Source organism: Anastrepha ludens, chromosome 3, assembly GCF_028408465.1.
Source record: "Anastrepha ludens isolate Willacy chromosome 3, idAnaLude1.1, whole genome shotgun sequence".
Lineage (NCBI taxonomy): Eukaryota > Metazoa > Arthropoda > Insecta > Diptera > Tephritidae > Anastrepha > Anastrepha ludens.
In genome coordinates this window covers 112,541,544-112,568,586 of record NC_071499.1, presented here as the reverse complement: position 1 = coordinate 112,568,586, position 27,043 = coordinate 112,541,544, and the positions used below count along the sequence as shown (strand labels likewise).

General features: G+C 33.0%; 1 protein-coding gene across 3 annotated transcripts in view; it reads left to right on the top strand.

Moving 5' to 3' along the window:
- Positions 1-27,043, top strand: part of LOC128858815 (guanylate kinase) — a 219,075-nt gene that overhangs the window by 77,305 nt on the left and 114,727 nt on the right. The window lies entirely within an intron of this gene.

Here is a 27,043-nt window from a genome sequence, read left to right as displayed (position 1 = left end):
GGCCGACGAAACTAACTGGCTCCGTCTCAATGATATATTACTTCTTTAGAAACTTTACAAAGTTTGCTAACAGAAGATGAGATAGTTTCAGACGACTCTCTCTTCGCCAACGATTCATTAAATGAGGACGCTAACTTTGATGCCCTTGAATATATTGTCGGTTACATAATACGCAAATTAAAGTTGACCGATTGTTCATGCAATAAGCCTACGTTTACTTGGGTTGACACTTTATCTAAGGGGGATTAGTTGAACCAAGCACCGAGTTATTGGACAAAATTAAAATGTTGGAATCAGCGTTTAACCAGTTCAACGGCAGGGAGCTTTACGGTGGGATATCATTTTTACAAAAATTGTTCACATTAAGTGAAAACGTGAGTTTACGCGATGATGTTAAACGATTTTTTTAAATGCCGGATGCACTTTCGAATAAAGCATCTTAACCGGTGCAATAAACAAAAGAAGAGAACAATGAGCATTCGATAAGATAATTGTAAGTAAAGTATGCAATGCTTTGGGCATCTACTTGTGTTTCTGCGTATATATAAATTTATCTTTTTTTAACACACATTTTATATTTGTAACTTTGCAGGTAATCCCGTTAAAAAACGCTTACAACGACCTTTTTCAATTTTTTACTACACTTTCAGAAAGGGGATAAACTTATGCCCTTTTTTCTCTTGCTTCCAAATTACATCAATGGATTAAGTAGCATTCGAAATCAGTTGTCAAACTTTACTTAACCTTGTATAATTGAATCATGATGGGGCATAATTTTATCTCTTTTCTGAAAAATAGTAAAAAATAAAAAAAAAATAAAAAATTATTTTAAGTAATATAATTTAACTCGTGTCATTTATTTTTGCAATTTCTTCAATTTTCAGTACGTTTCACAAAAGCACGCCCGTTTCCGACGTACAGGCAGACACTAATTATCCGATGGCGCTCAAAAGTGAGAGATGTGTGTCTTTCAGACCTAAAAACATAAGAAAAAATGTGGACCGGTTCCCATTTAAATAAAACTACACTTTTTGAATCATCAACCGAAGCTTCAACCGAAGGATGTCGGATCTAGGGCTCATTACAGCAATGCAATATTTCGATAGGCATCGAAAGAGCATCACTAGACAGCTTCGCCTTCTTCTGATGATCTACTTTTTTTAGCAAAAGTTTTAATTTCTATAATTTTAAGTACTTTTTCTTTAAATGGACATAGGACATAGAGGACAAGAGGTCAAGTTGACAGACACAGGCAACTTACATCACTTTTAATTATTGCTTCATGATATACCTACGCTTTCTATAAGTTTTTTTTCCCACTATCCGATAAAAAATCGAAAAATTTTCTTGCTAAAGTTTTTTTTTTAAATAAATTTTGGATACTTCTGATTTTGTTTAATATACTCAACTAAAGATTTCCTTCAAAATGGTACGCAACTTTTTTTTGTAAAAAAAAACTAATTGTGTTATTGAGCGCTGGATCTCTAAAGCAAATTTATCTGCGCTTAATAACTCGATTGGGTCTTTGCTATCAGAGCGCAACTTCTCTTCCAGCTGGGAAACTGATCATAACGAATGGCATGGCTCAGCACAGTTAAAATTGAACAATTTTAGATGGTTACTATCCACAAATCTTTACTTCTTTTTCTTTTTTGGCACAATAACCGCTTAAGAGATTTTGGCTGAGTTAAAAAAATCTCGCCGATGTGCAATGGGGATTTTTCGATGAATTTTGTTAAACAAAGCAAGTTTTGATCGATTTTAATAATCGTGAATGATTTTGGAAGAGATTGTGTAGCCTAGAATTTCCTTTTTTTTATGAAACACACCCTTGAATAGGAGTATTTTTATGAAAAAGTTAGAAGACCTTTAAAAATAAAAAAATGTACAGAGGAGGACTTAAGTCTGCAAACAGCAGTATAACTGTTTAGTATTTTTTTTTTTGAAATCCATATTTATTCATAAATCTATAAAAATTATTTCACTGGCTTTATAACAAAAGAATTAGCAAAGCAACAAAAAAACGGTATCACAAAAGTCAAAGGCAAACGGACAACGAATTCAGACTTAGTGACCCCAAAAACCATTTGTATAAATTGTTTACCATTTTTTTTTTATTTTTTCGATGAATATTCTTGACCTTGAACTGAGCTTCAATTTGACTCCCCAAGGACAAATGGACAACGAATTCGGACTCAGCAACCCCAAAAACATTTCTATAAATTTTTTTCAGTGAATATTCTTGACCCCACAAGGACAAATGGACAATGAATTTGGATTCTTTTAACACAAAAATGTATACATCAATTTTTTAAATTTTTCCGATCACTAGGTTTGTCCTTGAAAAAAATATTTTTTCTGTTTTAGGTAGTTAGCTATAATTTCACCTCTTAAGGGGTTTTGGAAACTTGCGTACTTGCCGTGATGTATTACCATTGATTAGAACTACCATAAAAAAATGCCAACCCGGATTTGAATACATACAATACATTTTTTTGTTTTCAAAGTTTTTCTGAATACCCATATTCAATTGTGTGTTGTGATATAAAAAATAAATTGAAATTCAGGTTCAGACAATGTCTTCCAAAATCATTTACGAGCATTTAAAAAACAAAATTATTCAAATTCTAGCCATTTTGAACAAAATTTGTCGAAAAATCCCCACTGTGCGATGGCTTCTTCCGCTTACTAACTGAAGCCAATGGAAGCCAAATCCTTCTTCACACGATATTGCTAAGGCAGAGAGGGGTTTACTCTTCCACTGTCGCTACCAGCGCGTGTGGCATTGAGCTCTTTTAGAGTTGCATTTATAAAATAAACGAAAAGTAATAGAGAAAGAAACTAATAATTGTAATATCTTTCCCAAACTTCTTAGTTGCAAAGTCACTATTAAAAGGCAAAAAAAAAAATATAAAAATAAAAATAATAAAAAAAGTCTAAAATCCGAACTTCCAAAGCGGAAATAAAAATACGCAAAAATATGCGGTTTAGTGACTGTCATGTGAAACGCTTTTGGCTAACAGCTTAATTCTTGTTACTGAAATATTTTGTACCCACAAGAATCTATACACCTTTAATTTTCCTTTTTACCGCATTTTGGGCAAATTTAAAACGTGGAACAAATGTTGAAATTAACCCCTAGAGCACAGACAGAGGTATTAACAACAACATGTTTCATTTTCAGCTAAGCCTCAAACCCAACACCGCAATTATTTCCATTTTACTATTACTTATTTGCGCATCCCAAACGGTCATATGAAGCCTGCCAACAGCCCATATTGGCAATAGACTCCAATCAAAATCCCTTCATGTACAAAAATACCGTTAGCGTCTAAAGAAGGTGTACACCACTTGTTGCAAAGTTTTAACAATTTATAATTTTTTTAAATTAATAATTTTTTTAATTGTTTATAAAAATATAGTTTATGCTATAACAAAAGTCATTTAATACAAAGTTTCAAATTTTGTACAAAATTTATAAAACTTCCAAACTTCTTTTCAAAACTAAAAATTTTTTTTTTTAAACTTAGCACAAAATTGATAAAACTTCCTAATTTTTTTCCAAAATTAATTTTTTTTTTTTTTTTTTTAAATTAAATTTTTTTTCAAACTTAGTGCAAAATCAATAGAACTTTGAAATTTTTTTTTTTTTTTAATATAATTTAAATATTTTTTTCAAACTTTGTACAAAATTGCTAAAACCTCCAAACTTTGTTTGAAAATTAAATTTTTTTTTCAGAAAATTTAAATTTTGCTTCTTCAAAATTTAGAATTTTTTCAAAATTTTAATTTTTTTAATTAGAGATTTAAAAAATTCTGCGTACGCAGCTTTGTAGCTTATTTAATTTTAGTAGAACAAAGTGCAAGTTTGAAATAACTAGAAATTCACGTTGAACTTTCTTAGTTTTTTTTCGCTGCGGTGCTGGGCATTTTATTCCATATAAAAATTTGTTTGTGCCTGAATTTTTCGCAATATCTCGACTGAAAAACATGAAATTTCATGAAAATAAAAGGAAATTTTATGGTATATAGTTTTGTTGTAGCATGAAATATTTTTTATAAAGAAAACAAAATTCGAAAAAAAAACTAAATTTTTACGCCACTTACTGAAAACTAAAAAAATAAATATTTTTATAAAAAGAAATTAAAAAGAAAATTTATATTTTTGAATTTCTAATTTTTTAATTTTTTTTATAAAAATATTTTTTTTAATTTTTAATTTTTTTTGTTTTATAAAAATATTTTTTTTTTTTTTAATTTTCAGTAAGTGGCGTAAACTTTCTTTTGACACTGTCAGTATATCTACTCGAACTTAGGTAACGAAATTTGCTACATTGTGGCACGCCTGCACGTTTGCTTCGAAAATTATTAAATTCCACAAAACAATTTTCGGAAACATGAGCTGCTTGGCAGCATAACAAAACCCTGGCAGCGCAACAAAACCAGCTAACGTACAAAGTAGAAGTACTTATGTTGTTACTTATGCCACGCAAATGTAGATATGCAAGTATGTATGTGTGTCACTTAAGCCATTTTCCGTCGAGTCTCTATTGATTTTTCTCTTACCACAATTTTTGTGGCAAATTTATTACTTTTTCGCTTGTCTACTCAAATTCCAAACAGACTTGAAGGGTTACTTGACGTTTCTGGCTGTAAATTTGGGGTAAAATCTGTTTGGAGAAATTCTATATTTCATTTACAAATATTAAATTTTACACATTTGTAAGTTTTCCACCTTTTTGATGCTTTAATCTTCTGCAACGTCTAAATTTGGCGTGCTAAAGGGCGCCAATTAGACACTCCAAAGGAAGCCAAGTCTTTATCTATTTGGGTTTTGAAATGCAAAAGGGGCCTTCCTCTTCTTCTATCAGCAGGTTCGGTAGATAGAATACTATTGAGGGATCCATTAGCAATATCCTCAACCCCTCAACCCTCAACCACCAGAGGTTAATTTATGGTTATTGATCAACTTTTCATTCACTTTAATGATGTTTTCATTAGTTTTCGATGTGGACGGCCTGCCACTACGTTCGTCATCCTCGATGGACTCACGATCTCTTCGTTCATTCTTTCATGCCATTCGTAAGAGAATGTTTTCTTTAGAGTATCATTACCGAAACAATTTCCCCACATTTCTAAGGTTTTCGAACTATTAAATCCATTTTTCACTCAAAATTTAATAAAAGTCGTTCTTGCCAAGTTCAAATTACTTTTTAAAACAGAAAAAAAAAAAAAAGTGCAGAGGTAGATTTACTCAAGACGGTGCAACTTTTATAAATGTCAACCAATAGCGATAAGAATTTTGTAGGAATGTTAATCACAGATATGGCAATGTATAAAAAATAAAAATTGACGCGATTTGTTGATTTGGAGCGTCACTTGGCTGTTGTCCCGGAAACTTTTTAATCAAGGTGCTATTGTATTGAATAATTATTTAAAATGTAAAACTCGTATATTAATATACGAAGGTTACCTTTTATATTTTGCGCCCAATAATGAAAACGCAATAAAATAATAATGAAAATGGCTTTATTGTTTTTTATACTATTCTCCTTGGAAGTCAATACACTTCTGCATTTGTTTGAACCAATTTTCAAAGCACTTTGGTCACTCAGAAGTGGATACCTCTCAAACGAGCTTGCTAAAGGCTTTAACAGCTGCTTCGTTGCTGAAAAACGTTGACCTCACATTTTATTATTGAAGCTCGGGAGTAACAAAAATCATCAGATGCCATATCAGAGCTGTAAAGCGGATGACCAATTAAATCACTCGTTTGAGTGCCCCTTGGGTTTTTGAGTGCCTTTTGGGGTGCTTTTTTGGGCTAGTCTGCGCCGACACATGCGCGCTTGTATTGACTTGGTGAAGGATGTTTCGTCTTCGGCGGTTGATTTTTCTTAATTCCGTGAAAACGTGTGGCAAATAAATGATTGCGTAACACTCAGAATTGACTGTTTGAAGTTTCTCTAGTAGTACAGTTGCCACAAGACCAAATTCTCCGAAAAACTAAGGCAGTTGACCAGTGAGGTGTATCTTCCAAGAACAACTTTTGTTGGATTAAGTTCGTGTCTTGGAACACCCACACAGTCGAAGGTTGTTTTGTTTCCAGCTCATGTGCATAGATTCAAGATTTGTCATAGATAAAAGATTGGATGTGCTTTGAACCACCGCGGCTGAATTTCTTCAACATTTCTTTACACCAATCCATACGAGTCCATTTTAGGCATTTGCCAAATTATGCGTTATCCAAAGAGAGCAAATCTTCTTGACGGCCAAGTGTTAATGCAATATTGAACGTGTGCTGTTTCCACTAATGCACAAGGATGCCACTACCTCGCGATATGTCTTGTGATAATCTTGCGTTAGGGATTCGCGCACAGCATCGGTTGTTTCTGGCATCGCGACCATTTTTGGGCGACCTTCACGAAACTCATCTTGGATTGAAGATCACTGTGAAACTCGTGATATCAGCGTTTCACTCCTGTCTCGATAATCCACGTCGAAAATCGCAATGAATCATCGCACGATGAATTTTGAAGCGAGATGAATTTTTCAACTGACTGCAAAAAGAACATGAAAAACATGTTAGCTCCTAACAAAGTTCGTATATGTAAGTTTATGCTAAAAAAATGCAATTTTTTTTATAAAAATATCGAATTACAGCTAAACACTCGTAAGGTTGCCAAGGCGCCAATTTTCTTTTTACTTAAATAATTTTCTATAGGCCATTAAAACAGTTCAGATAATTTTTATTTTATCTGTTTTTTTTTTTTAACATAACGTATGTTCGACATATTGATCTAAGAAGAAATTTCACTAATACAGAAATCAAAATTTTAAGAAAATTTGGTGCCAATTTGACCTTGTCTGGTTACCTTTATAAATAAAAGATTCATATGGGAATGCCATTTTATAGAGCCTTTAAAAAACATTTTTTTATTTTTATTCAAATAAATCCTTAAGCCATAAAGTTATTCGCCACGCCTGCCATATTTTCCACACCCGCTTTTCATCACTCAACTTAAGTAAATTCATGTACGAATGCACCTGCTTGTAATCCTTTTTTTCCTTTCTGTCCCTTGTTTGAGGCAACTGAATGAAGTGAAGTTGTCTGCGGCAAAGTCGCCGATAAGTCTGCTTTATCTTTCATCATTAGGACGTTGCTTGTTTGACTTACTGTCTGTGTGGTTTGGCACTCCAATTGGTTCAAATGCGAATTGGCAACAAAAAAAAAAAAAAAATAAAACAATAACAATAATAATAATAATAAAAATGCAGCGTCTTCAAGTCTGAGTGAAATATCGCATGGCAGACAAGATGGCAGCTGAAAAAGGGTTTGAAAGTTGTATGGAAAGAAGGAGTGGAGTTGGTTGCTGGTAGGGGTGAAGTGGTTTGTTTATTTTTGAGCTAAAATCGTAAATCGGCTGGGAATTGTTGTACACCTTTTCATGAATGGAGTGATTCGCTTCTATTTGTGGAAATTTTCTGCTTTTAAATAGTCTATAATTTCAGTTAGCCCATTATTTTTGTGCTGGAAATCAAATAAATAATTAAGGAAAAAAACCACATTTGTTATTAAGCAAAAATTTCAGTTTTACTTAGAAAAAAAAATTAAAAAAGTTTTGTTTTGAAAAAGCCTTTTAAATATGTGCCAATACCAAACAATTTTCTATTTTTTATTATTAAGAAAGGAAAGTGCGTGACAGCTCACTTCTCTAGCGAAGAAAGGAGAGCTAGCATCGACTCCTTCGACTCATTCATGACTTAACTGAAGGCATTAGGAAGGACTAGGAGTCGAAAAGCCTGATTTTTCGGGATATTTTCCGTGAAAGACATTTTTAATGCAAGTGTAAAAATGAAAAAAAGCAATTAAAACATAATAAAATTAATTACAAAATAAGAAAAAAAAATTCTTTAAAAAATTAAAAATTAAAAAAAAATGATAATTAAAAGATACAAAAAATTAAATTTAAAATAAAAAAATGAATTAAAATATAGGAAAATTTATTAAAAAATGAAAATAAAACAAATTAGTTGAGAAATGAAAAAAATTATTAATAATTAAAAACTAAAAATGTATAAAATTAAAAAAAAATAATTAAAAAATAAAAATGTATAAAATTACAAAAAAAAATAATTAAAAAATAAAAATTTAATATAAAAAATTTTATTAAATTATAGGAAAAATAATTAAAAAATGAAAAAAAAAAAAATTAAAATATAGGAAAATTAATAAAAATGAAAAAAATGTGCTAAAATATAGGGAAATAGTAAAAAAATGAAAAAAAATTAATTAAAAATTAAAAAAAAATTAATTGAAATATAGGAAAATTAATTAAAAATGAAAAAAAAATTAATTAAAATAAAGGAAAATTAATTAAAACTTAAAAAAAATTTATTGAAAAATGGAAAAATAATAATAATAAAAATAAAACAATAATTAAAAAACAAAAAATAACAAAATAAGTTGAAAAAACTGCTTGCGTTACGACCAGACAAATCTGGCCCTCCTACAATCTGAAACAGACAAAAACCCTTATAAGTCTTTCGAAACACGAACTAAGGCTATAATATCTCTTATCACCGGCCACTGCCTTTTGGGCACTCACGCACGTCGGCTCGGGGTTCCTCAAAACGACCTGTGCAGATACTGCGAGGACGAATATGATGAAGTATCGAGCAGGCATTTGCTCTGCAGTTGTCCCGGCCTAGCCAGAAGTCGACTCGCTCTTCTAGGCTCTTCAACAATTGACAGTCTTTCAGTACTCTCGGACCTGAAAATCGAATCTCTCATTAATTTCTCGAAACGAATTAATATCTTTGGCCAAAATCTATAATAAAAATCTCGGTTAGGTGGGGAAATCATATAATATAATGAGCTCTAGGGCAACACAACGGACCCAACTTGCGGTCTATGTGGCACTCCGATGCGGGGTCACCCTTAAACCAACCAACCAACCAAGTTAAAAAAAAATTAATTAAAAATATATTAATTTTCTGTACTTTCTAATATAAATTTATTTGTGTATGGTTGTTTTTTGTTGTTTGGTTATAAGTCACGTTTTTTAATTAGTAAAATTCCGGGAAATCCTGAAATGAAAAGCGCTTTGCGGCGCGTGCTATGGGTCATAAAAAGTAATCCATTAATATACATATATTTATACATTTATACATATGAATGCACGACATTTTTCGTTATCTGAAGAAAATGCGCAACGCCGAGAAGAAAATTATAAAAAAGCAAAGATAATTTTGAGCTACTTTAACCTTTCATTTTGAGTGAAAAAATTCGATGAGCTATAAAACTGCGTACCCAAATTTTTTTGAATTCTGATAAAAATTTTGAGGAAAATTTGTTGATTTTTCCTAAAGCTTATACAAAGTTTGAACTTGAATTAAGATGGTTTTTGTTATACAATGAACTATATTTTCATTAATCGAAAGTGTAAAAAAAAAGTATTGAAAGAAAAAAAAAATTATAAAAATTAAGATAATAACAATTTAAATTAAAAAAGTTTAAATAAAAAAATACTTTAAATAAAAAGTATCTTAAATTAAAAAAAAAAATAGTTCAACTAAAAAATAATTTAAATAAAGAAATAATTAAATAAACAAATAATACTTTTACCAAAAAATATCTTAAATAAAAAAATAATAATTCAAATAAAAAACAATTGAAATAACCAATTAATTAAATAAATAAAAAGTCATTCAAATAAAAAATAGCCATTGAAATAAAAAAATAATTTAAAAAAATTATGATTTAAAAATAAAAAAATTATTTAAATAAAAATATAGTTGAAATAAAAAATAACTTAAGTAAAAAGTAAGAATATTTGAAATAAAAAATAATTTAAATAAGCAAATAATAAAAAAAAATTAAATAAAAAATGATAATTGAAATAAAAAATAATATTATAAATATAAAAAAATAATATTTAATAATAATAAATAATGTACATTAAAAAATAATTAAATGAATAGTCCAAACTTGTCGATAACATTTAAAAGCTCTGCATCATTCATTTATGAAAATTTGGACTTTTTTAATCTTTGCGAATTTTCCGAAAAATCGTTTTTGGCTTTTATCCAACAGCAGTACAAGTCAAAAAATATGTACATGCAATAGATTCTACAGATATATGATAACTAAAAATGTAAAATATTTCCTTGTAAACGAGAAATTAACCGCATTTTGGCGAAAAAATGTTTTGTCTGATGATGTAGAGCTCTGAAAAATGGAGATTTAACAATGAAACTTCATCTCGATTAACTCGATTCTCCATTTTTATTCATTGAATTTTTCTAATTCTCATTAAAAAATTTGAAATTTAGATTGAAATTTGTTAAATTGGTTTTTAATTAGCTCGAAGAGTGAAACGTGCACTTATTTAATGAGGGGTTGAATTAAAAAAAAATACCCATAAAAAATAGTAAATTAAATAATAAACAAATGAATTATCAAAACTTATCCATATAGTCCGGGAGCCAGGGGTCGATTTGGACTGCGTTTTTATACCGTTAAATTCTTGACTATACGTGTGATTTAGCTTTCATGAATAACGAAAGTGAACGTCAGCTGACGTATTTTCCCCCCTCTACTATTCTTTTACTACTATTTTTTTTATTCTACTAATTGTCAACAATAAGCATAAGCATGGATCAAGTCTCAGACCACATTGACCCAACCCTCTGTTTCACAAAAGGATACACAGTTACCTTTCCTGAAAGGATCGAGTGGAAAACAAACCCAAAATGGATGAATGATGATTCACAAAAATGGTACACTGATGGATCAAAAACACCTTATGGTGTAGGAGCAGGAGTAGTGGGGCCCAGAATCCACAAATCATTCACTCTCACCAGGGACACCACCATCTTCTGAGCGGAATTATACGCAATAATGGAAGCAGCAAACATCATGCAACGTAGAAACCACAAGAGAGCTATACTTACAACTCAAAAACTCTCTTAGAATGCCACAAGGCACTCAATAACCTGCATCCAAAAACAATGTCTCATTAATTTGGGTACCAGGACATGAGGCATACGACGGCAACGAAAAGACTTTCAAGCCAGAAAAGGGGCAGATGTAAACTTCATCGGACTTAGTCCCATGTTTGGATTCAACAAAAACAGCCTAAAACAAAAAGTAAAATACTGGGCCAAAACTCTATTAAATCAGCATTGGAAAAACGAAGAGGATCTTAGACACTCCAAAAAGTTCCTAAGTTTCAACGCTAAAAGAGCTAACATGGCCCTCATGTTAAACAAAAAGAGCATTCGCACTCTCACAGGCGCCCTCTCGGGTCACTTCATCTGCAACAAACACCTACATAAATTAGGCATAACTAACACCAGCACCTGCAGATTCTGCTGCGAAGATGAGGAGTCTATGGAACATCTCATTATCGAATGTCCGGGGTTGACGCATAGAAGGAAAAGGTTTTTAAACAAGTTCATGCTTACAGATGAAGACCTTCAATCACTCCCTCAGAAGGAGCTGGTACAATTCATAAGCATACTTAACAGTCAATAGACAGCATAGGGTGCGAAATAGATCAATATGGTCGCAGTACTAACCCTTTACTGCCATTAAATCATTAAAACCATTAATTGTCAACAATACACAAAAAAAATGTCAGCCGGTATTAAATGAGTTGTTAAAAATTTTTTTTCGACACGTTTCGCAGCATCCCACGCACGTACCCACCGCTACTGGACCAGCTGACGGTTGGTTTCGTCATCCATTGGATGGCGTCTGCCTTCAGTGTTAAAATCAGTCGGCATGAAATGATGAGGTCAAAATGACCCCTGCCTACCGGACTAATAAGGCTCAGAGCTATAGGTAATCGAGCACTCCATTTTATCACACGCTCCTCAGTCGTACGGAAAAGGCATGCATGGAAGTGTACTCGTATGTGCGTTTCTGTTGTCACATCCATTCGTACGCTTTTACCAACTTTAATTTACGCCTAAAATCACACAACTGCCAGCACTGTTGCGATACTATTCACATTGCTAGTGTTGCTACAGCCTTGAAGTATGCAATAATTTTCTAAATGATTTCCTCATGACTCACACTAGTGGCAATCGGTATTAGGCCACTTGGCATTATATTAAAATATAATTATTAAGTTGCTGAGCTGGTTATTTCTTGCTTTTGTTACAATTATACATATACATATATATATGTAATTTTAAGAAATAATTCAGTGGGTTATTTGGCAATAAATACTAATATAAATCACAATGAAATAAAATAGAAGAAATCAAGAAATAAGAGAAATAAGATATGGTAAAATAATTCTTAATAATGAAAATTAAGCAAAACAATTATAATTGAAAGCAAAGAATTAAGTAAAATAAAATCAAATAACTCTAAATAAAAAAAAAATATAATTAAAATGAAAAAATTAACTAAAATCATATAATTCTAAATTAAAAAAAAAAAGTAAAATCAACTAAAATACTTCTAATTAAAAAAAAAATAAGGAAAATAATATGAAATAATTGTAAATAAAGTAAGTAAAATAATATATAAAATAAAATAAAATAAACAAAATTAAATAAAATAAAGTAAAATCAACTAAAATAATTCTAATAAAAAAAATAAAGAAAATAATATGAAATAATTGTAAATAAAGTAAGTAAAATAATTATAAAAACAAAATGTTTAATAAAATCGAATAATTCTAAATAGAAAATAAAATAAAATAAAATAAAATAAACAAAATAAAATAAAATAAAAGTAAACAAACATTAAGCAAAATAAAATAATTTTAATTTAAAAAAAATTTAGGTAAAATCAAGTAAAATAATTCTAAATAAGAACGTAAAATATAAGAGCAAAAAAATGCTGAGAAATTAGGTGGAAAAGAAGTGGCTCTTCTTGTGTGATAATAGAAAAGTTCCATATGCTTCTAATATTCAAGCAGAACATCACATCCAGTGTGAAAGCTAAGCCAAGGTGACTGAATATTAAGGGGTTATATACCTTGTGTTGGACTAAAAAATCGAAAATGGCATATTATAAAAGTATATCATCTTAAAAATATAAATTCAAAAAATCAAAAAGATAGGAGCACTAGAACGAAAGTTACAGACCCTGGAAGCGGAAAAATTATCCATAAATGAAGTGCACGCAAAACTTTAGACGCGATTAGTCGCGGTTATCATTATTTATCAAAAACTATTTGATCGACTTCCATAAACCTTTTGAATCTGAATCGCTCGAATTCGTTTTTTTTTTTTAATTTTTCAACCCCTCAAAAATCGTTTTTTTGGTGCAAAACGATTTTCATATCGAGAAAAAATTTTTTTTGTGTAAATAAACCCTTCAGATTCACTGAAAAACATTTTTCTACAATAATCATTTAATTTTTTTGATTTCAGTTGAGCTGCTCCTGCGCTACCGAGATCAACGCAGGCCTCTTCTAAAAAACGGCGTTTCGGGGGAGGGGCGATATCAACAATAAATAATAACATTTTTTAAAATAAAAACACCAAAATGTATTCTTCGAGAGTTACCCTTCAGTATTATACCTATATGCCTCATTTGAATAAAAGTTCTAAAACATATTTAAAAAAATTATAACAATCGTCCATTTTTTCGGGCTCACAAGGTATATAACTCCTTAACTTCCCAAAAGCAGTGCAGCTGAGAATTATACCCTGAAATGATTCCACCTTATCATTCATCAAGGATTCGCTTGATTTTCAGTTCGAAACTCATATCACTATCTATCTACCAGTATTCTCCAAATAACCACCGCAGAGGGAACTTGTAATTATTTTGAGCCAAATCGCATAGATTCCCGCGAAAAATGTCCGCTTTATACTTTCGATTAACAAAAACTTGAGTTTTGCTTGCCTTAAAAGCTCCTTTGACGGCCTTGAATTCACTTCTGGGCAGGAGCACTTTGCTTGCCAATGCTTTCCTTAGCTGAACTGATTTTGGACTCACTTACCTAAGAGCAGATTACAGGAAGCGAAGCGAATTTCGAACATTCTTTTGTACGGAGAAATCATTTCAAGAGTGCCTTGTCTAGTCAACCCATGAGCTATAAATAATGATAGCCATGCTTTATATATATATATATATATATAAAAGTCTGATGACATCTTATATGTATGAAGAGCTTCGCGGAGAATATCAAGATCCCTCACTTTAAGTAACCCATAAAATCCATACCTGAAAGAAATTCAGCTTTACTGTGCTTGCCTATCCCATTTAATCCGTTTAGTGGAATTTAACACGCAGCGAACGAACACACGAAGAGCAATTTTTGGGGAAAAATGTTAGTTTATTTTCAAAATTTGAATAGTAATAAAAATATATGATGAGTTTAATTAATGCAGAGCGATAGCAAACATTTTGAAGTTATATGGCAAAAAAAAGTACTCCTGTCGGTTGATTCCGTTACTGATTTGATGCAGTTTGAGAATTAATTTGATGATTTTCTAACACATTTTGGCTTAGTGACACGCCTCTTTTGTAAGTTCATACAATTTAAGCCCAAAAAGACCTTGCCAAAGAGATGAGCTTCCAATTACGAAAAATTCTTAGCAAATCGAAGCATTTTATGCGGAGTTATTAGCGCACAAATGCATATATATTTTTGGACTTTACTTTATTAGATTTTATGGGGTATATGTAAATTTGTCTATTATATAACACTCGCAAGTCACGCAATTCGTGACATTCAAAATGTCGTTTTCTTAACAAACAAACAAAAAAATAAGTAAATAAATAAATTAAAAAAAATTAGTGTGAGAAATGCTTTCATTTTCAGACGACAAATAATAAACTCGAGCAAAGTATTTCGCAAATTGAAAGTAAAATTTCCCACCTCAATCTGTCCAATAATGTGCGTGTGCAGGGGCTCTGTAAATTTTCGTGTTCATGAATTTTACATAACGACATGATTGAGCATTTAAAACCTAATTTCTTTCTTTGTGCCACTTTGGTGAATCTCCGCGCGCACAGTCGCGCCCATAAAAGACGGGCGTCTGCCCATTTTGCCAATTTGGTTAGCGCCTCATTTTGTTGCGTAACCCGCAACGTTTTTAATCTTTTTTTTATCTCTTTACAAATTTTCCTTAATTACAATGAATGCGAAAACATTTTGCTGTCTGTTTTGACTGGATTCTACTAAATGTGGACAGAAGCGCGAAACGGCAATTTAATTATCTAAATTAATATGCAAATTGTCCACTTACCTAATTGTCAAACGTTGTTTTTATTTTTTGTTTGTATTCCACAAATTGTGCTGGTTGTTTTGTTTAATTTTATTTACTTACAAAAATACGCACACGTTTTTTAATATTTTTATGGGTCATAACTTCCTATATTAAACGGCAATTTGTTGACTTTTAGAGCGTGTCGAAGATAGTATGCATTCTATTGTTGTTGGTAAATGAAGTGTTTGCCTAAATAGCGGACAGCTGTTAACAGTGTATTGTCGAAGGTACATCTACAGCCCTGTTCAAAATAATATTTATATACTCGATATTTGGACCTGTTTGAACTATTTTTTTTATTTTTTTTTTTTTTAATTTTCATTGATTTTCATTAATTTTTTATAAAAGTAAAATTCATTCTGCAACAAATATCTAATAAATCAAAATTTCAAACTTTATATAAGACACCGAAAAAAATTCCATCTAAATTTTAAACTCTTTTTATCTGAGTTAAAAAAAAAGAGACAAAAAAAAAATTGGCAGTTTTATAATCAATTAAATTTTCATACAATAAATGCAAGTTTGAAATGGCTCAAAAATAATGCTGATTTATAAGAATTTTTTGTGCAGACAGTGTTGGGTATTTGCTTACATACATATACAAAAAATTTCGTCCTTTCGTTATATGGGGAAAATGCGCAGCAGGCTCAAGGGAAAAAAGAGGTGGTCTGTAAAGTCGGTTTACTGACGATAGTTTAACGTGATAACGTCATAAGAAAATACTGATTGAATGGTTGCATTTTTCAAAAGAAAATTTTAATTTTATTTGTTTGATAGATATTTTGTATGGATATAGAGAATGAGTTAACATTAACATAACATAACATAACATAGCATAACATAACATAACATAACATAACATAACATAACATAACATAACATAACATAACATAACATAACATAACATAACATAACATAACATAACATAACAAAACATAACATAACATAACATAACATAACATAACATAACATAACATAACATAACATAACATAACATAACATAACATAACATAACATAACATAACATAACATAACATAACATAACATAACATAACATAACATAACATAACATAACATAACATAACATAACATAACATAACATAACATAACATAACATAACATAACATAACATAACATAACATAACATATCATAACATAACTTAACATAACATAACATGCTGTTCAAGCAAGGTAACGACGCATTTTTTGGTGCGTGCAGCCGGCTACATAGAATTATAAGACGTTATCACGTCAAAAAATAATAATAACATTAAAACAACAGGTATTATTAACAAACTTGGTTTTATTTTAAATTCTTCAAGTAAATCAAATTAATAATAATCAAAAATTAATAATAATAACATTAAAACAGCAGGTATTATTAACAAACTTGGTTTTATTTTAAATTCTTCAAGTGAATCAAATTAATAATAATCAATAAGAAGGCATATGCAAATACAAATACGTGAATTTATATATGTACATATGCGCATATACATACATATATACGCTCACTTAAGTAGGAGAGAGCAAGATGTCGAACGTTGCCGTTCCTTTGCTTTGTTTGCTTTGTCGTTCGTTCCGCGCTTTCGCTTGCAGTTCATTCAATGCAATGAGCAAGGTAACGACATATGAGCAAGGTAACACTAATGAGCAAGGTAACGACATATGAGCAAGGTAACGACACATTTTTTCGTGCGTGCAGCCTGTTAAATCGAATTACAAGACGTTGTCACGTCAAAAATTATCAAAAATCAACGGGAATTTTGTGGTACTTCAAATTTGCATTTTCTTTATAAAAATTTAATGGACTATAAAACTGCGTACCTAATATTTTTTTTAATTAAAAAGTTTGAAATTTAATGAAAATATTTAGAATTTTTTTTAAATCTGGTGCTCAGTTTGATAATTTGAGTTACACGATATTTGTTATAGAATGAAATAGGTTTTTGTAAAAAATTAATTTAAAAAAATTTAAGAAAAATAGAAGAAGAAAAAGCGGTAGGCTAATCACCTACCCTCCCGAGAGGAGTGAACAAGGAAAAAACAAAACAAAAGAATAAGAAAAATAATCAAAACTGGTAAATATCTCGCGGTCCTATTATTTTGATCTTGGATGTATATGATTGCATATAAAGCTATAGGTATATAAATATTGTATGTGGGTAGGCATTGCGTGCCTTAATGAAATTTCGCATGAAAGTATTTCAATAAAAATGCAAGTAATTGGCCATTCTTATATAACAAAATCACCCATCAAATTGGTGAATTAAAATAAATTTAATTAAAATGGACAACAAAAGGTACAAAGGAAGTAGAAGGCGCGCTTATTTTTTAATTATAGGTTTATTTTTTAAGCACGTAAGAATTAGTTAAGTAAGAATTAGGCAGTTACTGAGTTACTTTGTCAGTTACTGTTATTACTTGTCAAAACAAGGTGAGAGTATTCGCGCACAAAAAATAAATAAATATTAAATAAAATTTGTAATATTAAACTAAACAAACAAAAGAAAAGAATTAAAAATAAAGAAAGCAAAAAAAGGAAATATAAATAAATAAATATAATAATTAATTAAAAGTGTAAATGATAATATTAAAAAAAAACAAACAGAATATAAAAAGCAAAATATCAAATGAAAAAACATGGAATAAATAAAACAAATAAAAAAAATAAATAATTAAAAAAAAATTAATATTAAACTAAAAACCAAAAATAAAAAAAGTTAAAAAATAAATAATAAAAAAAAATTAAATAAGAGTGTAATATTAAACTAACAAAATAAAAGGAATCTAAAAAACAGAATATCAAACGAAAAAAGTTTTACATAAAAAAATAAATTAAAATTAAATAAGAGTCTAATATTAATCTAAAAACAAAAGGAATATTATAAACAAAATATCAAACGAAAAAAAATTTAAAATAAAAAAATTAAAATAAAATATTTAAAAACAAAAACAAAAAGAATACAAAAAAAAAATATCAAACCAAAAAAATTTAAAACAAAGAAATAAATAAATAAAAATTAAAAAAATTAATAAAAATGCAATATTGAACTAAAAAAGCAAAAAACAAAAGGTATATAGAAAACAAAACATCAAACGAAAAATATATAAAAAAATTCAAAATAAAAATTAAAACAAAAACATATAAAAAAAATTAAATAAAAGTGTAATATTAAATTAAAAAGAAATGAAATATAAAAAACAAAATATCAAACAAAACAAAAATAAAAAATTTTAAAATAAAAAAGTAAATAAATAAATAAATAAAATTTAAATAAAAGTGCAATATTAATCTAAAAATAAAAACAATATTAAAATATCATAAACAAAATGTCAAACGAAAACAAAAAATGAAAAATAAAAAAAATAAATAAAAATAAAAATTAATTAAAGGTGTTGGTTGGTTGGTTGGTTGGTTTAAGGGTGACCCCGCATCGGAGTGCCACATAGACCGCAAGTTGGGTCCGTTGTGTTGCCCTAGAGCATGATATTATATGATTTCGCCACCTAACCGAGATTTTTATTATAGGTTTTGGTCCAAGATATTAATTCGTTTCGAAAATTTGATGAGAGATTCGTTTTTCAGGTCCGAGAGTACTGAAAGATTGTCAATTGTTGGAGAGCCTAGAAGAGCGAGTCGACTTCTGGCTAGACCCGGACAACTGCACAGCAAATGTCTGCTCGATACTTCCTCATCTTCGTCCTCGCAGTATCTGCACAGGTCGTTTTGAGGAACCCCGAGCCGACGTGCGTGAGTGCCCAAAAGGCAGTGACCGGTGATGAGAGATATTATATGCCTTAGTTCGTGTTTCGAAAGACTTATAAGGTTTTTGTCTGTTTCAGATTGTAGGATGACCAGATTTGTCTGGTCGTAACGCAAGTAGTTTCCACTCGCCACCTCCGATCAGCAATGCTGTGAAATTCTCGATCAATGAGCAATTTGCATGTTGAGAGCGGAATGTGGATTGTGGGTAAGTTACTAACATTTGATTGCGCAGCTCCAGCTCTTGCGAGCTCATCAGCTTTGCAGTTACCTTCGAATCCACTGTGACCCGGTATCCAGATAACTTGGACAGAATTCTGAACACTTATCTCGTTAAGAGATAAGAGACAGGATCGAACCACATCTGAGTGGGTATAAGAGGAGCTGAGTGCTCGAACGGCCGCTTGACTGTCGGTGAAAAAGCGGATATCCTCTAGTGATATTCTATTTTCTAAGAGAGTTTTCGCAGCATACCAGATAGCGCATACTTCCGCTTGGAATACGCTACAGTAGTCGGGTAATCTAAATGATAGATTGATGTGAGGGGAATTGGAAAAGATTCCAAATCCCACTTTGCCGTCTTGTTTTGAACCATCTGTATATATAATCAGAGGGCCATCGATTTCGGTTAGATTTGTCTTCCATTCTTCCCTAGTTGGGAGTGAACAGGAGAATAGCAAGGGTGGTGATGGAAGACTTACATGATAGTCTGTGTCGGTAGAGATAACAGTGTTCCTGTTCAGTATGGCCGAATGGCCAAGATACTTATTCCATTTCGATATAGCATTCATGCGTGTCGCTGCTTTCGCTGCAATCGCTTTGCCAGCCAGATCGATAGGGAACAAGTGAAGCAACGTATTTAGAGCCTTAGTAGGTGTTGTACTTAAGCATCCTGTTATCAGGAGGCAGGCTGTTCTTTGAACTCGATCAATTGTGGCTACTCTGCACCCTTTTTTGAGTGCTGTCCACCATACAACCACACCGTAGAAGAGTATCGGTTTGATGATCGAGGTATATATCCAATAAATGATCCGAGGTGAAAAACCCCAGGTTTTGCCTATAGCTTTCTTGCAAGTATAAAGAGCTATGAAAGCTTTTTTACATCTGTTTTCGATGTTCAATTTCCAACTCAACTTCCTATCTAGAATAATTCCTAGATATTTAGCTGAATCAGATAGGAGTAATGATTCCCCTTTTAAAGTTATTGTTTGCAGTGGAGGAGATTGTTGTTTCCTATTGAAGAGAACAAGATCTGTCTTTGCTGGATTCGCATTTAGTCCGCATTTGGTGCACCATTTTGACAGAATATTGATTGAGCGTTGCATGAGCTCAGTGAGGGTATTCAGGTGTTTGCCTGACACGCAGAGAGCAATATCATCTGCATAGGCTACAACCTTGCAGCCTGCTTTTTCGAGATTTCGAAGCAAACTGTTTACAGCGAGATTCCAGAGAAGGGGTGAAAGTACTCCGCCTTGAGGAGTGCCTTTGACGGCGTACATTCTCATGCGGCTTAACCCAAGCTCTGAAGTGATTATTCTATTTTGGAGCATTTGTTCGATCATCTTTCGGATGGAGTAATTAATACCCAATTTGGCAATTTCAGACAAAATAGCGTTGGGTTCAATATTATTAAAAGCACCTTCTATGTCCATAAATGCGACAAGAGAGTACTCCTTATTGTGAAGGGAAGTTTCCACTGTTTGCACCAGTGAATGAAGTGCCGTTTCAGTCGATTTCCCTTTAGTGTAGGCATGTTGTGCCTCAGAGATCAACTTAGTATCAAGTTGGGTTTTGATTTGCTCATCTAAGACTTTTTCAAAAGCCTTTAAGCAAAAAGAGGTTAGGCTAATGGGCCTGAAGTAGTTTGGTTTGCAGTGTGAAGGCTTTCCCGTTTTCGGAATGAATACCACCTTCGATTTCTTCCAAATTGTCGGAAGGTAAGAGAGATTTAAAAACTTGTTAAAGATACTTGTTAACCAAGGCAGTAAAATTTCCAGTCCTTCTTGAAGTTCTGCTGGAATGATGTTGTCAGGACCTGGTGATTTAAATTTTTTAAAGCTTAGTATTGCTGTAGAGATGCTATTAGAGCTGATTAGATCTGATCTATTCCCATAATTACTCTGAAGAGTACTGGGAAGTGCAGGTAAGTTGGCAACACAGCCTGGAAAGTGAGATTCTAGAAGTATTCTAAGAGTGTGGTCAGTTGAAGTAGTCCAAGTTCCATCTTGAGTCATGAAAAAACTGGGAGAGACTGGGTTTGATGCAAGAATCTTGCGTAGTCTGCTTACTTCTGAAATGTTCTCTAATTCTTGAGTGTATGATCGCCAGGATGTGCGTTTTGCACTTCTGACAGCTTTCTTAAAGTCTTTGAGACATTGTCGATATTCTTCCCATTCGTCTGTTATTTTAGATTGGTTAAAGAGTTTCCGAGTTCGATTGCGAAGTTCTGAGATTTCTGGAGTCCACCAAAAAGGTTTATGCTTACCTCCTGTTTTCGTCAGGGGGCAAGATTGTCGTGCTGCGCTTTGACACGTCTTCGTTATCATGTTGACAGCGTTTTCGATATCGTTTTTATTTGCCATTTCAAACTGCCTGATATCAGGAAGTCCATTGGCAAGATGTTCTTTATATTTGATCCAATTCATACGTTTTTTGTTAAGGCACTTCCTGGGTTTTGCCGTTTCGGCTTTTAAAGTGAATGTTATATATTGGTGGTCGGAAAATGAGTGCTGTTTATCAACGCTCCTCCAAGAGTAATATCGAGTACCTCTCTTCTAGACGAGTTAAGAAACGTAGGGGCATCACCTCTATTACATATATCAAGCTTATTCGCTAGAATATAATCAAAAAGTTGCTCACCTCGTGTGTTGTTGTTTGTACTGCCCCAAACAATATTATGTGCATTAGCGTCTGCTCCAATAATGACGCGTTTCTGGTTCAGATGCGCCGTATTGACGAGCCTTCTCACTGCTTCAGGAGGAGGCGCCTCCGCTGCGTCGTAAGGCATGTAAGCCGACACAATCCAAATCGGGCCGTGGACAGCTTCAACCTCTATGGCAGTGGTGTCAGCATTCCTAAAGGGAAGAAGAAAAGCATTAATATGTTTTCGAATGAGAATACAAGAGCGCGATCTAACGTTAGCCTCACCTTGAAACAAGGTGTAGTGCCTATCTTTCAGGCCGCATATCTTGTTGTTTGATATCCAAGGTTCTTGGATGAGAATGATGTCTTCTCTGAGGTCAGAGAGACGAAGAATGAGGGCTGCCGAGGCAGCCTTAGAGTGGTGCAGATTAATCTGCAGCACTTTTAGACGAACATTCAATGACTGTGGCGTTCGCGTCATCACCGCTATCTAAAAGTCTATCCTCGTCCTCGAGTTGAATGTTAAATAAGTGCCCCACAAGTTCGCTGTTTGATTCCGAGTCGGACTCAATCGTCGAAGCTTGTGAGAGAGGCTTATCGACATCCATCTTGGGGGCCGCCGTACTCTCTTCGCTGGGTGTGAGGAGATTTTTCGGCTGATAGGTCCAAATGGTAGTGGTAATGAACCCGAACGCCACAATCCCCTTGCGGTCGTCCAGTGCTTTAACGCTTTCCTGATCCAGGAGCAGCGTGATATGTCTGGAGTTTCCTGAAGGCTCTTCCACCTTAACTACCCTCCAGTTTTCGGTGGGTAGGTTCGGGTTTCCGATCTTCAGTAGCTCCAGAATAGTTTCCGGATCGGATGGCTGTAGAGGTATTCTTGCTCTGCCGCGCGGTTGGTTTGGTATTTCGCTCTTATTGACGAGCTTGAGATTCGCCCCGGGCCATACCTCGCCGAGTCGGTCGAGGGCCATGCCGTACAGGTTGACAGAATGTTGATCCGAGCACGCGATCAACTTGACCCTTGCCTGGAACCATCCCGCGTCAGAGCAGAAAGGAGGAGGCCCTGGGTTCTGCTTCAGAACGTCCAGGTATCCCAACTGAAGTTTTCTCTCCACAATCTTCCAGTTTGATGGAGAGATGAAACCGTCAGGGTGGCTCTTATCCACCACCGCCATGACCAGACTGTCTCTGGCAACTTCGCAGAACTTGCGTAATTTGACCTCAGAGGAAGCTTTATGCTTCTTGGGGTCGTTGGAGCTATGAGGATCCTCTGAAGACCGCTGCCGCTTAGCTGCACTCGGTTTTTCTTCTTTGGACGCCTCATACTTCCGAAGGAATTCCCGGGCCCAATCGAGATTTGCCTTTTGTTGGTCGGACAGCTCCTCCTCAGGGGTTTTGCCGAGCTTTTCCATAAGGAAAGTGGCGCGTCTTTTATCTCTATATCGACGGAGATGAGGAGGGACAGGTTTTTTGGATACTTCTGTCCGATTAGTTTTCCCAGTTTCTGGCAAAACAGTTTTGGTTATTGATTGTTTCTCCGCAGCCGAATCGGTTTTGGAGGAAGAAGCCACAAGAGAATGCGGTGGTGTCTCTTTGACGGTTTTGCTCTTAGTGAGCACTTTCGACACCGAAGGGGTGGTTTTTGACCCCGCCATAAGTTTGGTGGAGCCAAGAGGTCTTCCACGTCGGAAAGGAATTTTTTGTTGCGTTGTTTGTTTTGTGTTTGTTTTGTTCATTTTTTGCGGGGCGGTCACTCAGCTGACGAGTCAGCAGTCGTAACCAGAGATATTAGTAGGGAAATAGTGGGGTTCGCCATGCCAGAGCCCTATGCCGTGGTAAGTCGAATTTAAACTGGGGTGCGACAGGTGCCCCAGAGTCCGCATACTAGCGACTTAGCTCACCCTAAGCCATGCATCCCTCGGCGTGTGCTGTTCCACCTTGGATTGGTAGCCTTTGATATAAGGAAGTGGCCTTCTCCCCGTGAGTCCATGTTTATTCCATTCGTATTAGCAGAGACATGACCTACTAATACGAGTGGCTTCTCGCCTTCCACCGAAGAGGATATGGGTCACTGCCAGCAATTATGGCTGTTACGGCACGCGTGCAGTAACACTGCACAGCATGTTGTTCCCCCTACCATAGTTGTTGGTTGACGAGAACTAGGCTGGTTCGCGAGTAGGCTTTTACCAAGGCTATGACCTACTTAACCACAGAAGATAACTGTGGCGTACCCTATCCACCACCTGGGACGCGCCGCAATAGGTGCCCAACCAAAGGGAGTTTTTCATTTTACTTTCTTTAATTTTATTTTTTAATATTTTTTTCATTATGTTTTTTATTATTTCGTTTAATTTAATTTATTTTTTTTATTTACTTAATTTTTCATTTTGGTTTGTTTTAATTTAATTTTATTTTGCATTTCATTTCTTTTTATTTTATTCTTTTGTATTGTATTTTATTTCATTGAATTTTTTTTTTTTTTTGTTAACAACTATTTTTTATTTAATTACATTTTATTTATTTTGCTTGTGTTATTTTATTTTATTTCATTACTGTGTTTTCCTTTTTTTTATGTCATATTTCTCTATGTAATACATTTTTGTAGTTTTAAAACTTTTTTTCCATCCGCCTCCATTTATTTATTACCCGCAATTTGTAATGGAGTCGATTTACATTTTATTGCTTTGCTGCTGTTGCTGCCTCCTATTTTTTCCGTTTACCCAAAAGGCTTCCTGACAAGTCGCATAAGCCCACAATGAATGCTGAGAAGAAAACAACAACAACAAGCTCTTTGAATTACAACAAATCGGTTGAAAAATTACCACACAATGCGCGATTGACATTTTAGTGGCTACGGCCAACGCCGCTGCTCCCCTGTAATATTTCCTAGGCCAATTTTTTTGTTTGTTTTTCACATTGAAATACAATTCATATAACTGAATAGTTCAGTGTAAAAAAGAATTAAGTACAATAAATAGCAGCGATAGCAAGAAAAAAAGTTGTTTTGGCAAAGATACTGTAAATCGCTGGGGATTGACAACCAACGGCAGTACGAATCGCACGAATCGCAACAATGACGTCAGTGCTGCCTGTACATTGCTTTTGCTATGAATTACTTAATTCTCTGTTGTTGCGCGCTATTGCATCAATATTTTTCGTTTTTCTTTGCGCGCAAACTTCGAGCTAGGTGATGCATGCCTTTGAGGCAGTGGGTTGGCTGGCAGGTGGATGCTTGAAAAGACACAGCGTTGGTGCTTAACTTTTACTCGTGGCCTGGCAGGAAGCAAAGATTGAATTAAAATTTTGCCGTGAAATGATGAATACATGACGATATTAGTGCAACGGAAGTCAACGAAGTTTAGAGGAGACATTTGGTGGAGTGCAAATTATTTATAGTATACGCTTTTGTTTTTGGAATGAGATTGCACCGCGTCATAAAGCAACAGCTTCGTGCTGGAATAAACTCAATGCCGCGCACTTGTAAAACTATTCTCGTATATGTCTTGAAGTCGCACCGAAGGCTAGGACTACTTTATTTTCTTATACTAGCAAGAGGTCTCGGAAGTGTTCACTTTCAAAAGCGTTCAAAATCGTTCAGCCCCCTTACGAGTTCACAGAGCGATAACATGAATCAAATAGGGTACAGGCGAAGGCTGGAAAATAAGAGAATATGAAACGAGTTTGAAACTTATTTCCATTAAATTTGCGACCACTGCTTGTGCTTGGTCGTGATGGAAAAGGAAAATCACTCGACTTCTTTCTCGATTCAAACGAATGCCAAACGCAAAGAAATAGGCCAACCTGGCTGAAATTTGATGTGTGTTCTTTCAAGAGATGCTACTAACTAAACATAAACTCGACATGCACCAGGAGTCCCAGCTCTCTGACTTTCCACGGACTTCTGAAAAGACCCTCGTGAATCTAATTAATTTTTTTTTTTTTAATACAGTCTTCTATTTTTTTTTTTAGTTTTTCTTTTTTTTAATATATCGTAGTCCTCAAATCTACTCCAAAAACCATTTAAAGCAAAATTTTGAACTTTGGGAAAATAAATGGGAAGAATTAACAAATTTTCATTAGACCGCCTGCAAAAAAAAAATTGAAAAATTAACGTGATTTCGGAATGAAATTCTTTCTTTAATATGTGGATTTTGTTTAATTTGTGTCAGAGGCCCGAAAAAATTATAATCATTTTTTTTTGCAGTTAATTGCTTTATTTTACAAGAATAAAAAACATAGCATTAATACACAATGTTTATACTTGACTATAGCGAAAATTTCAAAAAAAAAAGTAATAATTGTAAAAGTTATCGCTGTTTGTGTGGAGCCCGTTTCTCCAGCAGTTCCTTGTGGTGATCATCACTAGTCCTTGGAGATTCATCTAAAATCAATCGGACAAGAAAAATTAGTTTTATTAATAGATAATCTTGTGCCTGATCTAAGCTTTTTTCAAAATTAACAACATGGCGGACTCAGGAGATATTTTTCAGATTTTCGAGAAAAACCGAAAATCCTTCGATCCGGCATACGTTTTCTATGTTTCTCAAAAGAATTTTTGCCAGCAAATTTTATTGAAATCTACCAAGGGCTTAGTTACAGTGATCACCAGTTAAAAAAAAACATAATTTTGAAAAAACGCATTTAAAGTTTTGCTATCGATTCCGGAGCGCCCGAGCGTCCTTTGTTAATTGTTAAATAACTCGAAAAGTATTTGTCGGACTAACTTCAAATTTTTACACAATATTTTTAAGGTATTATACTTTAAGAAAATGTAAAAAACAAATCAAATTTTTTTGAAAAAATTGTTTTTTAAGTTTGTAATTTTTTTTTTAATTTATGGAACTTTGTTTTTAAACTCCGCGTTTGTTTTAATTAATGAATTTTTTTTTTAAACTTACCGATTTTTTTTATTTTCAGATTTTTTTAATTAGTGGAAATTTGTTTTGTTAATTAGGGATTTTGTTCTTAATTTGTAGATTTATTGTTTTTAATTTGTGCATTTTTTTGTTAATTTGTGGATTTTTTTAATTTGTGAATTTTTTGTTTAACTTTTGGTTTTTTTTTTAATTTGTGGGTTTTTGTATTTTAATTATAAAAGTTTTTTTTAATATGTGCATTCTGTTTTAATTTGTGGAAGCTTTTTAAATTTGTGACTTTTTTTTTAATTTGTAG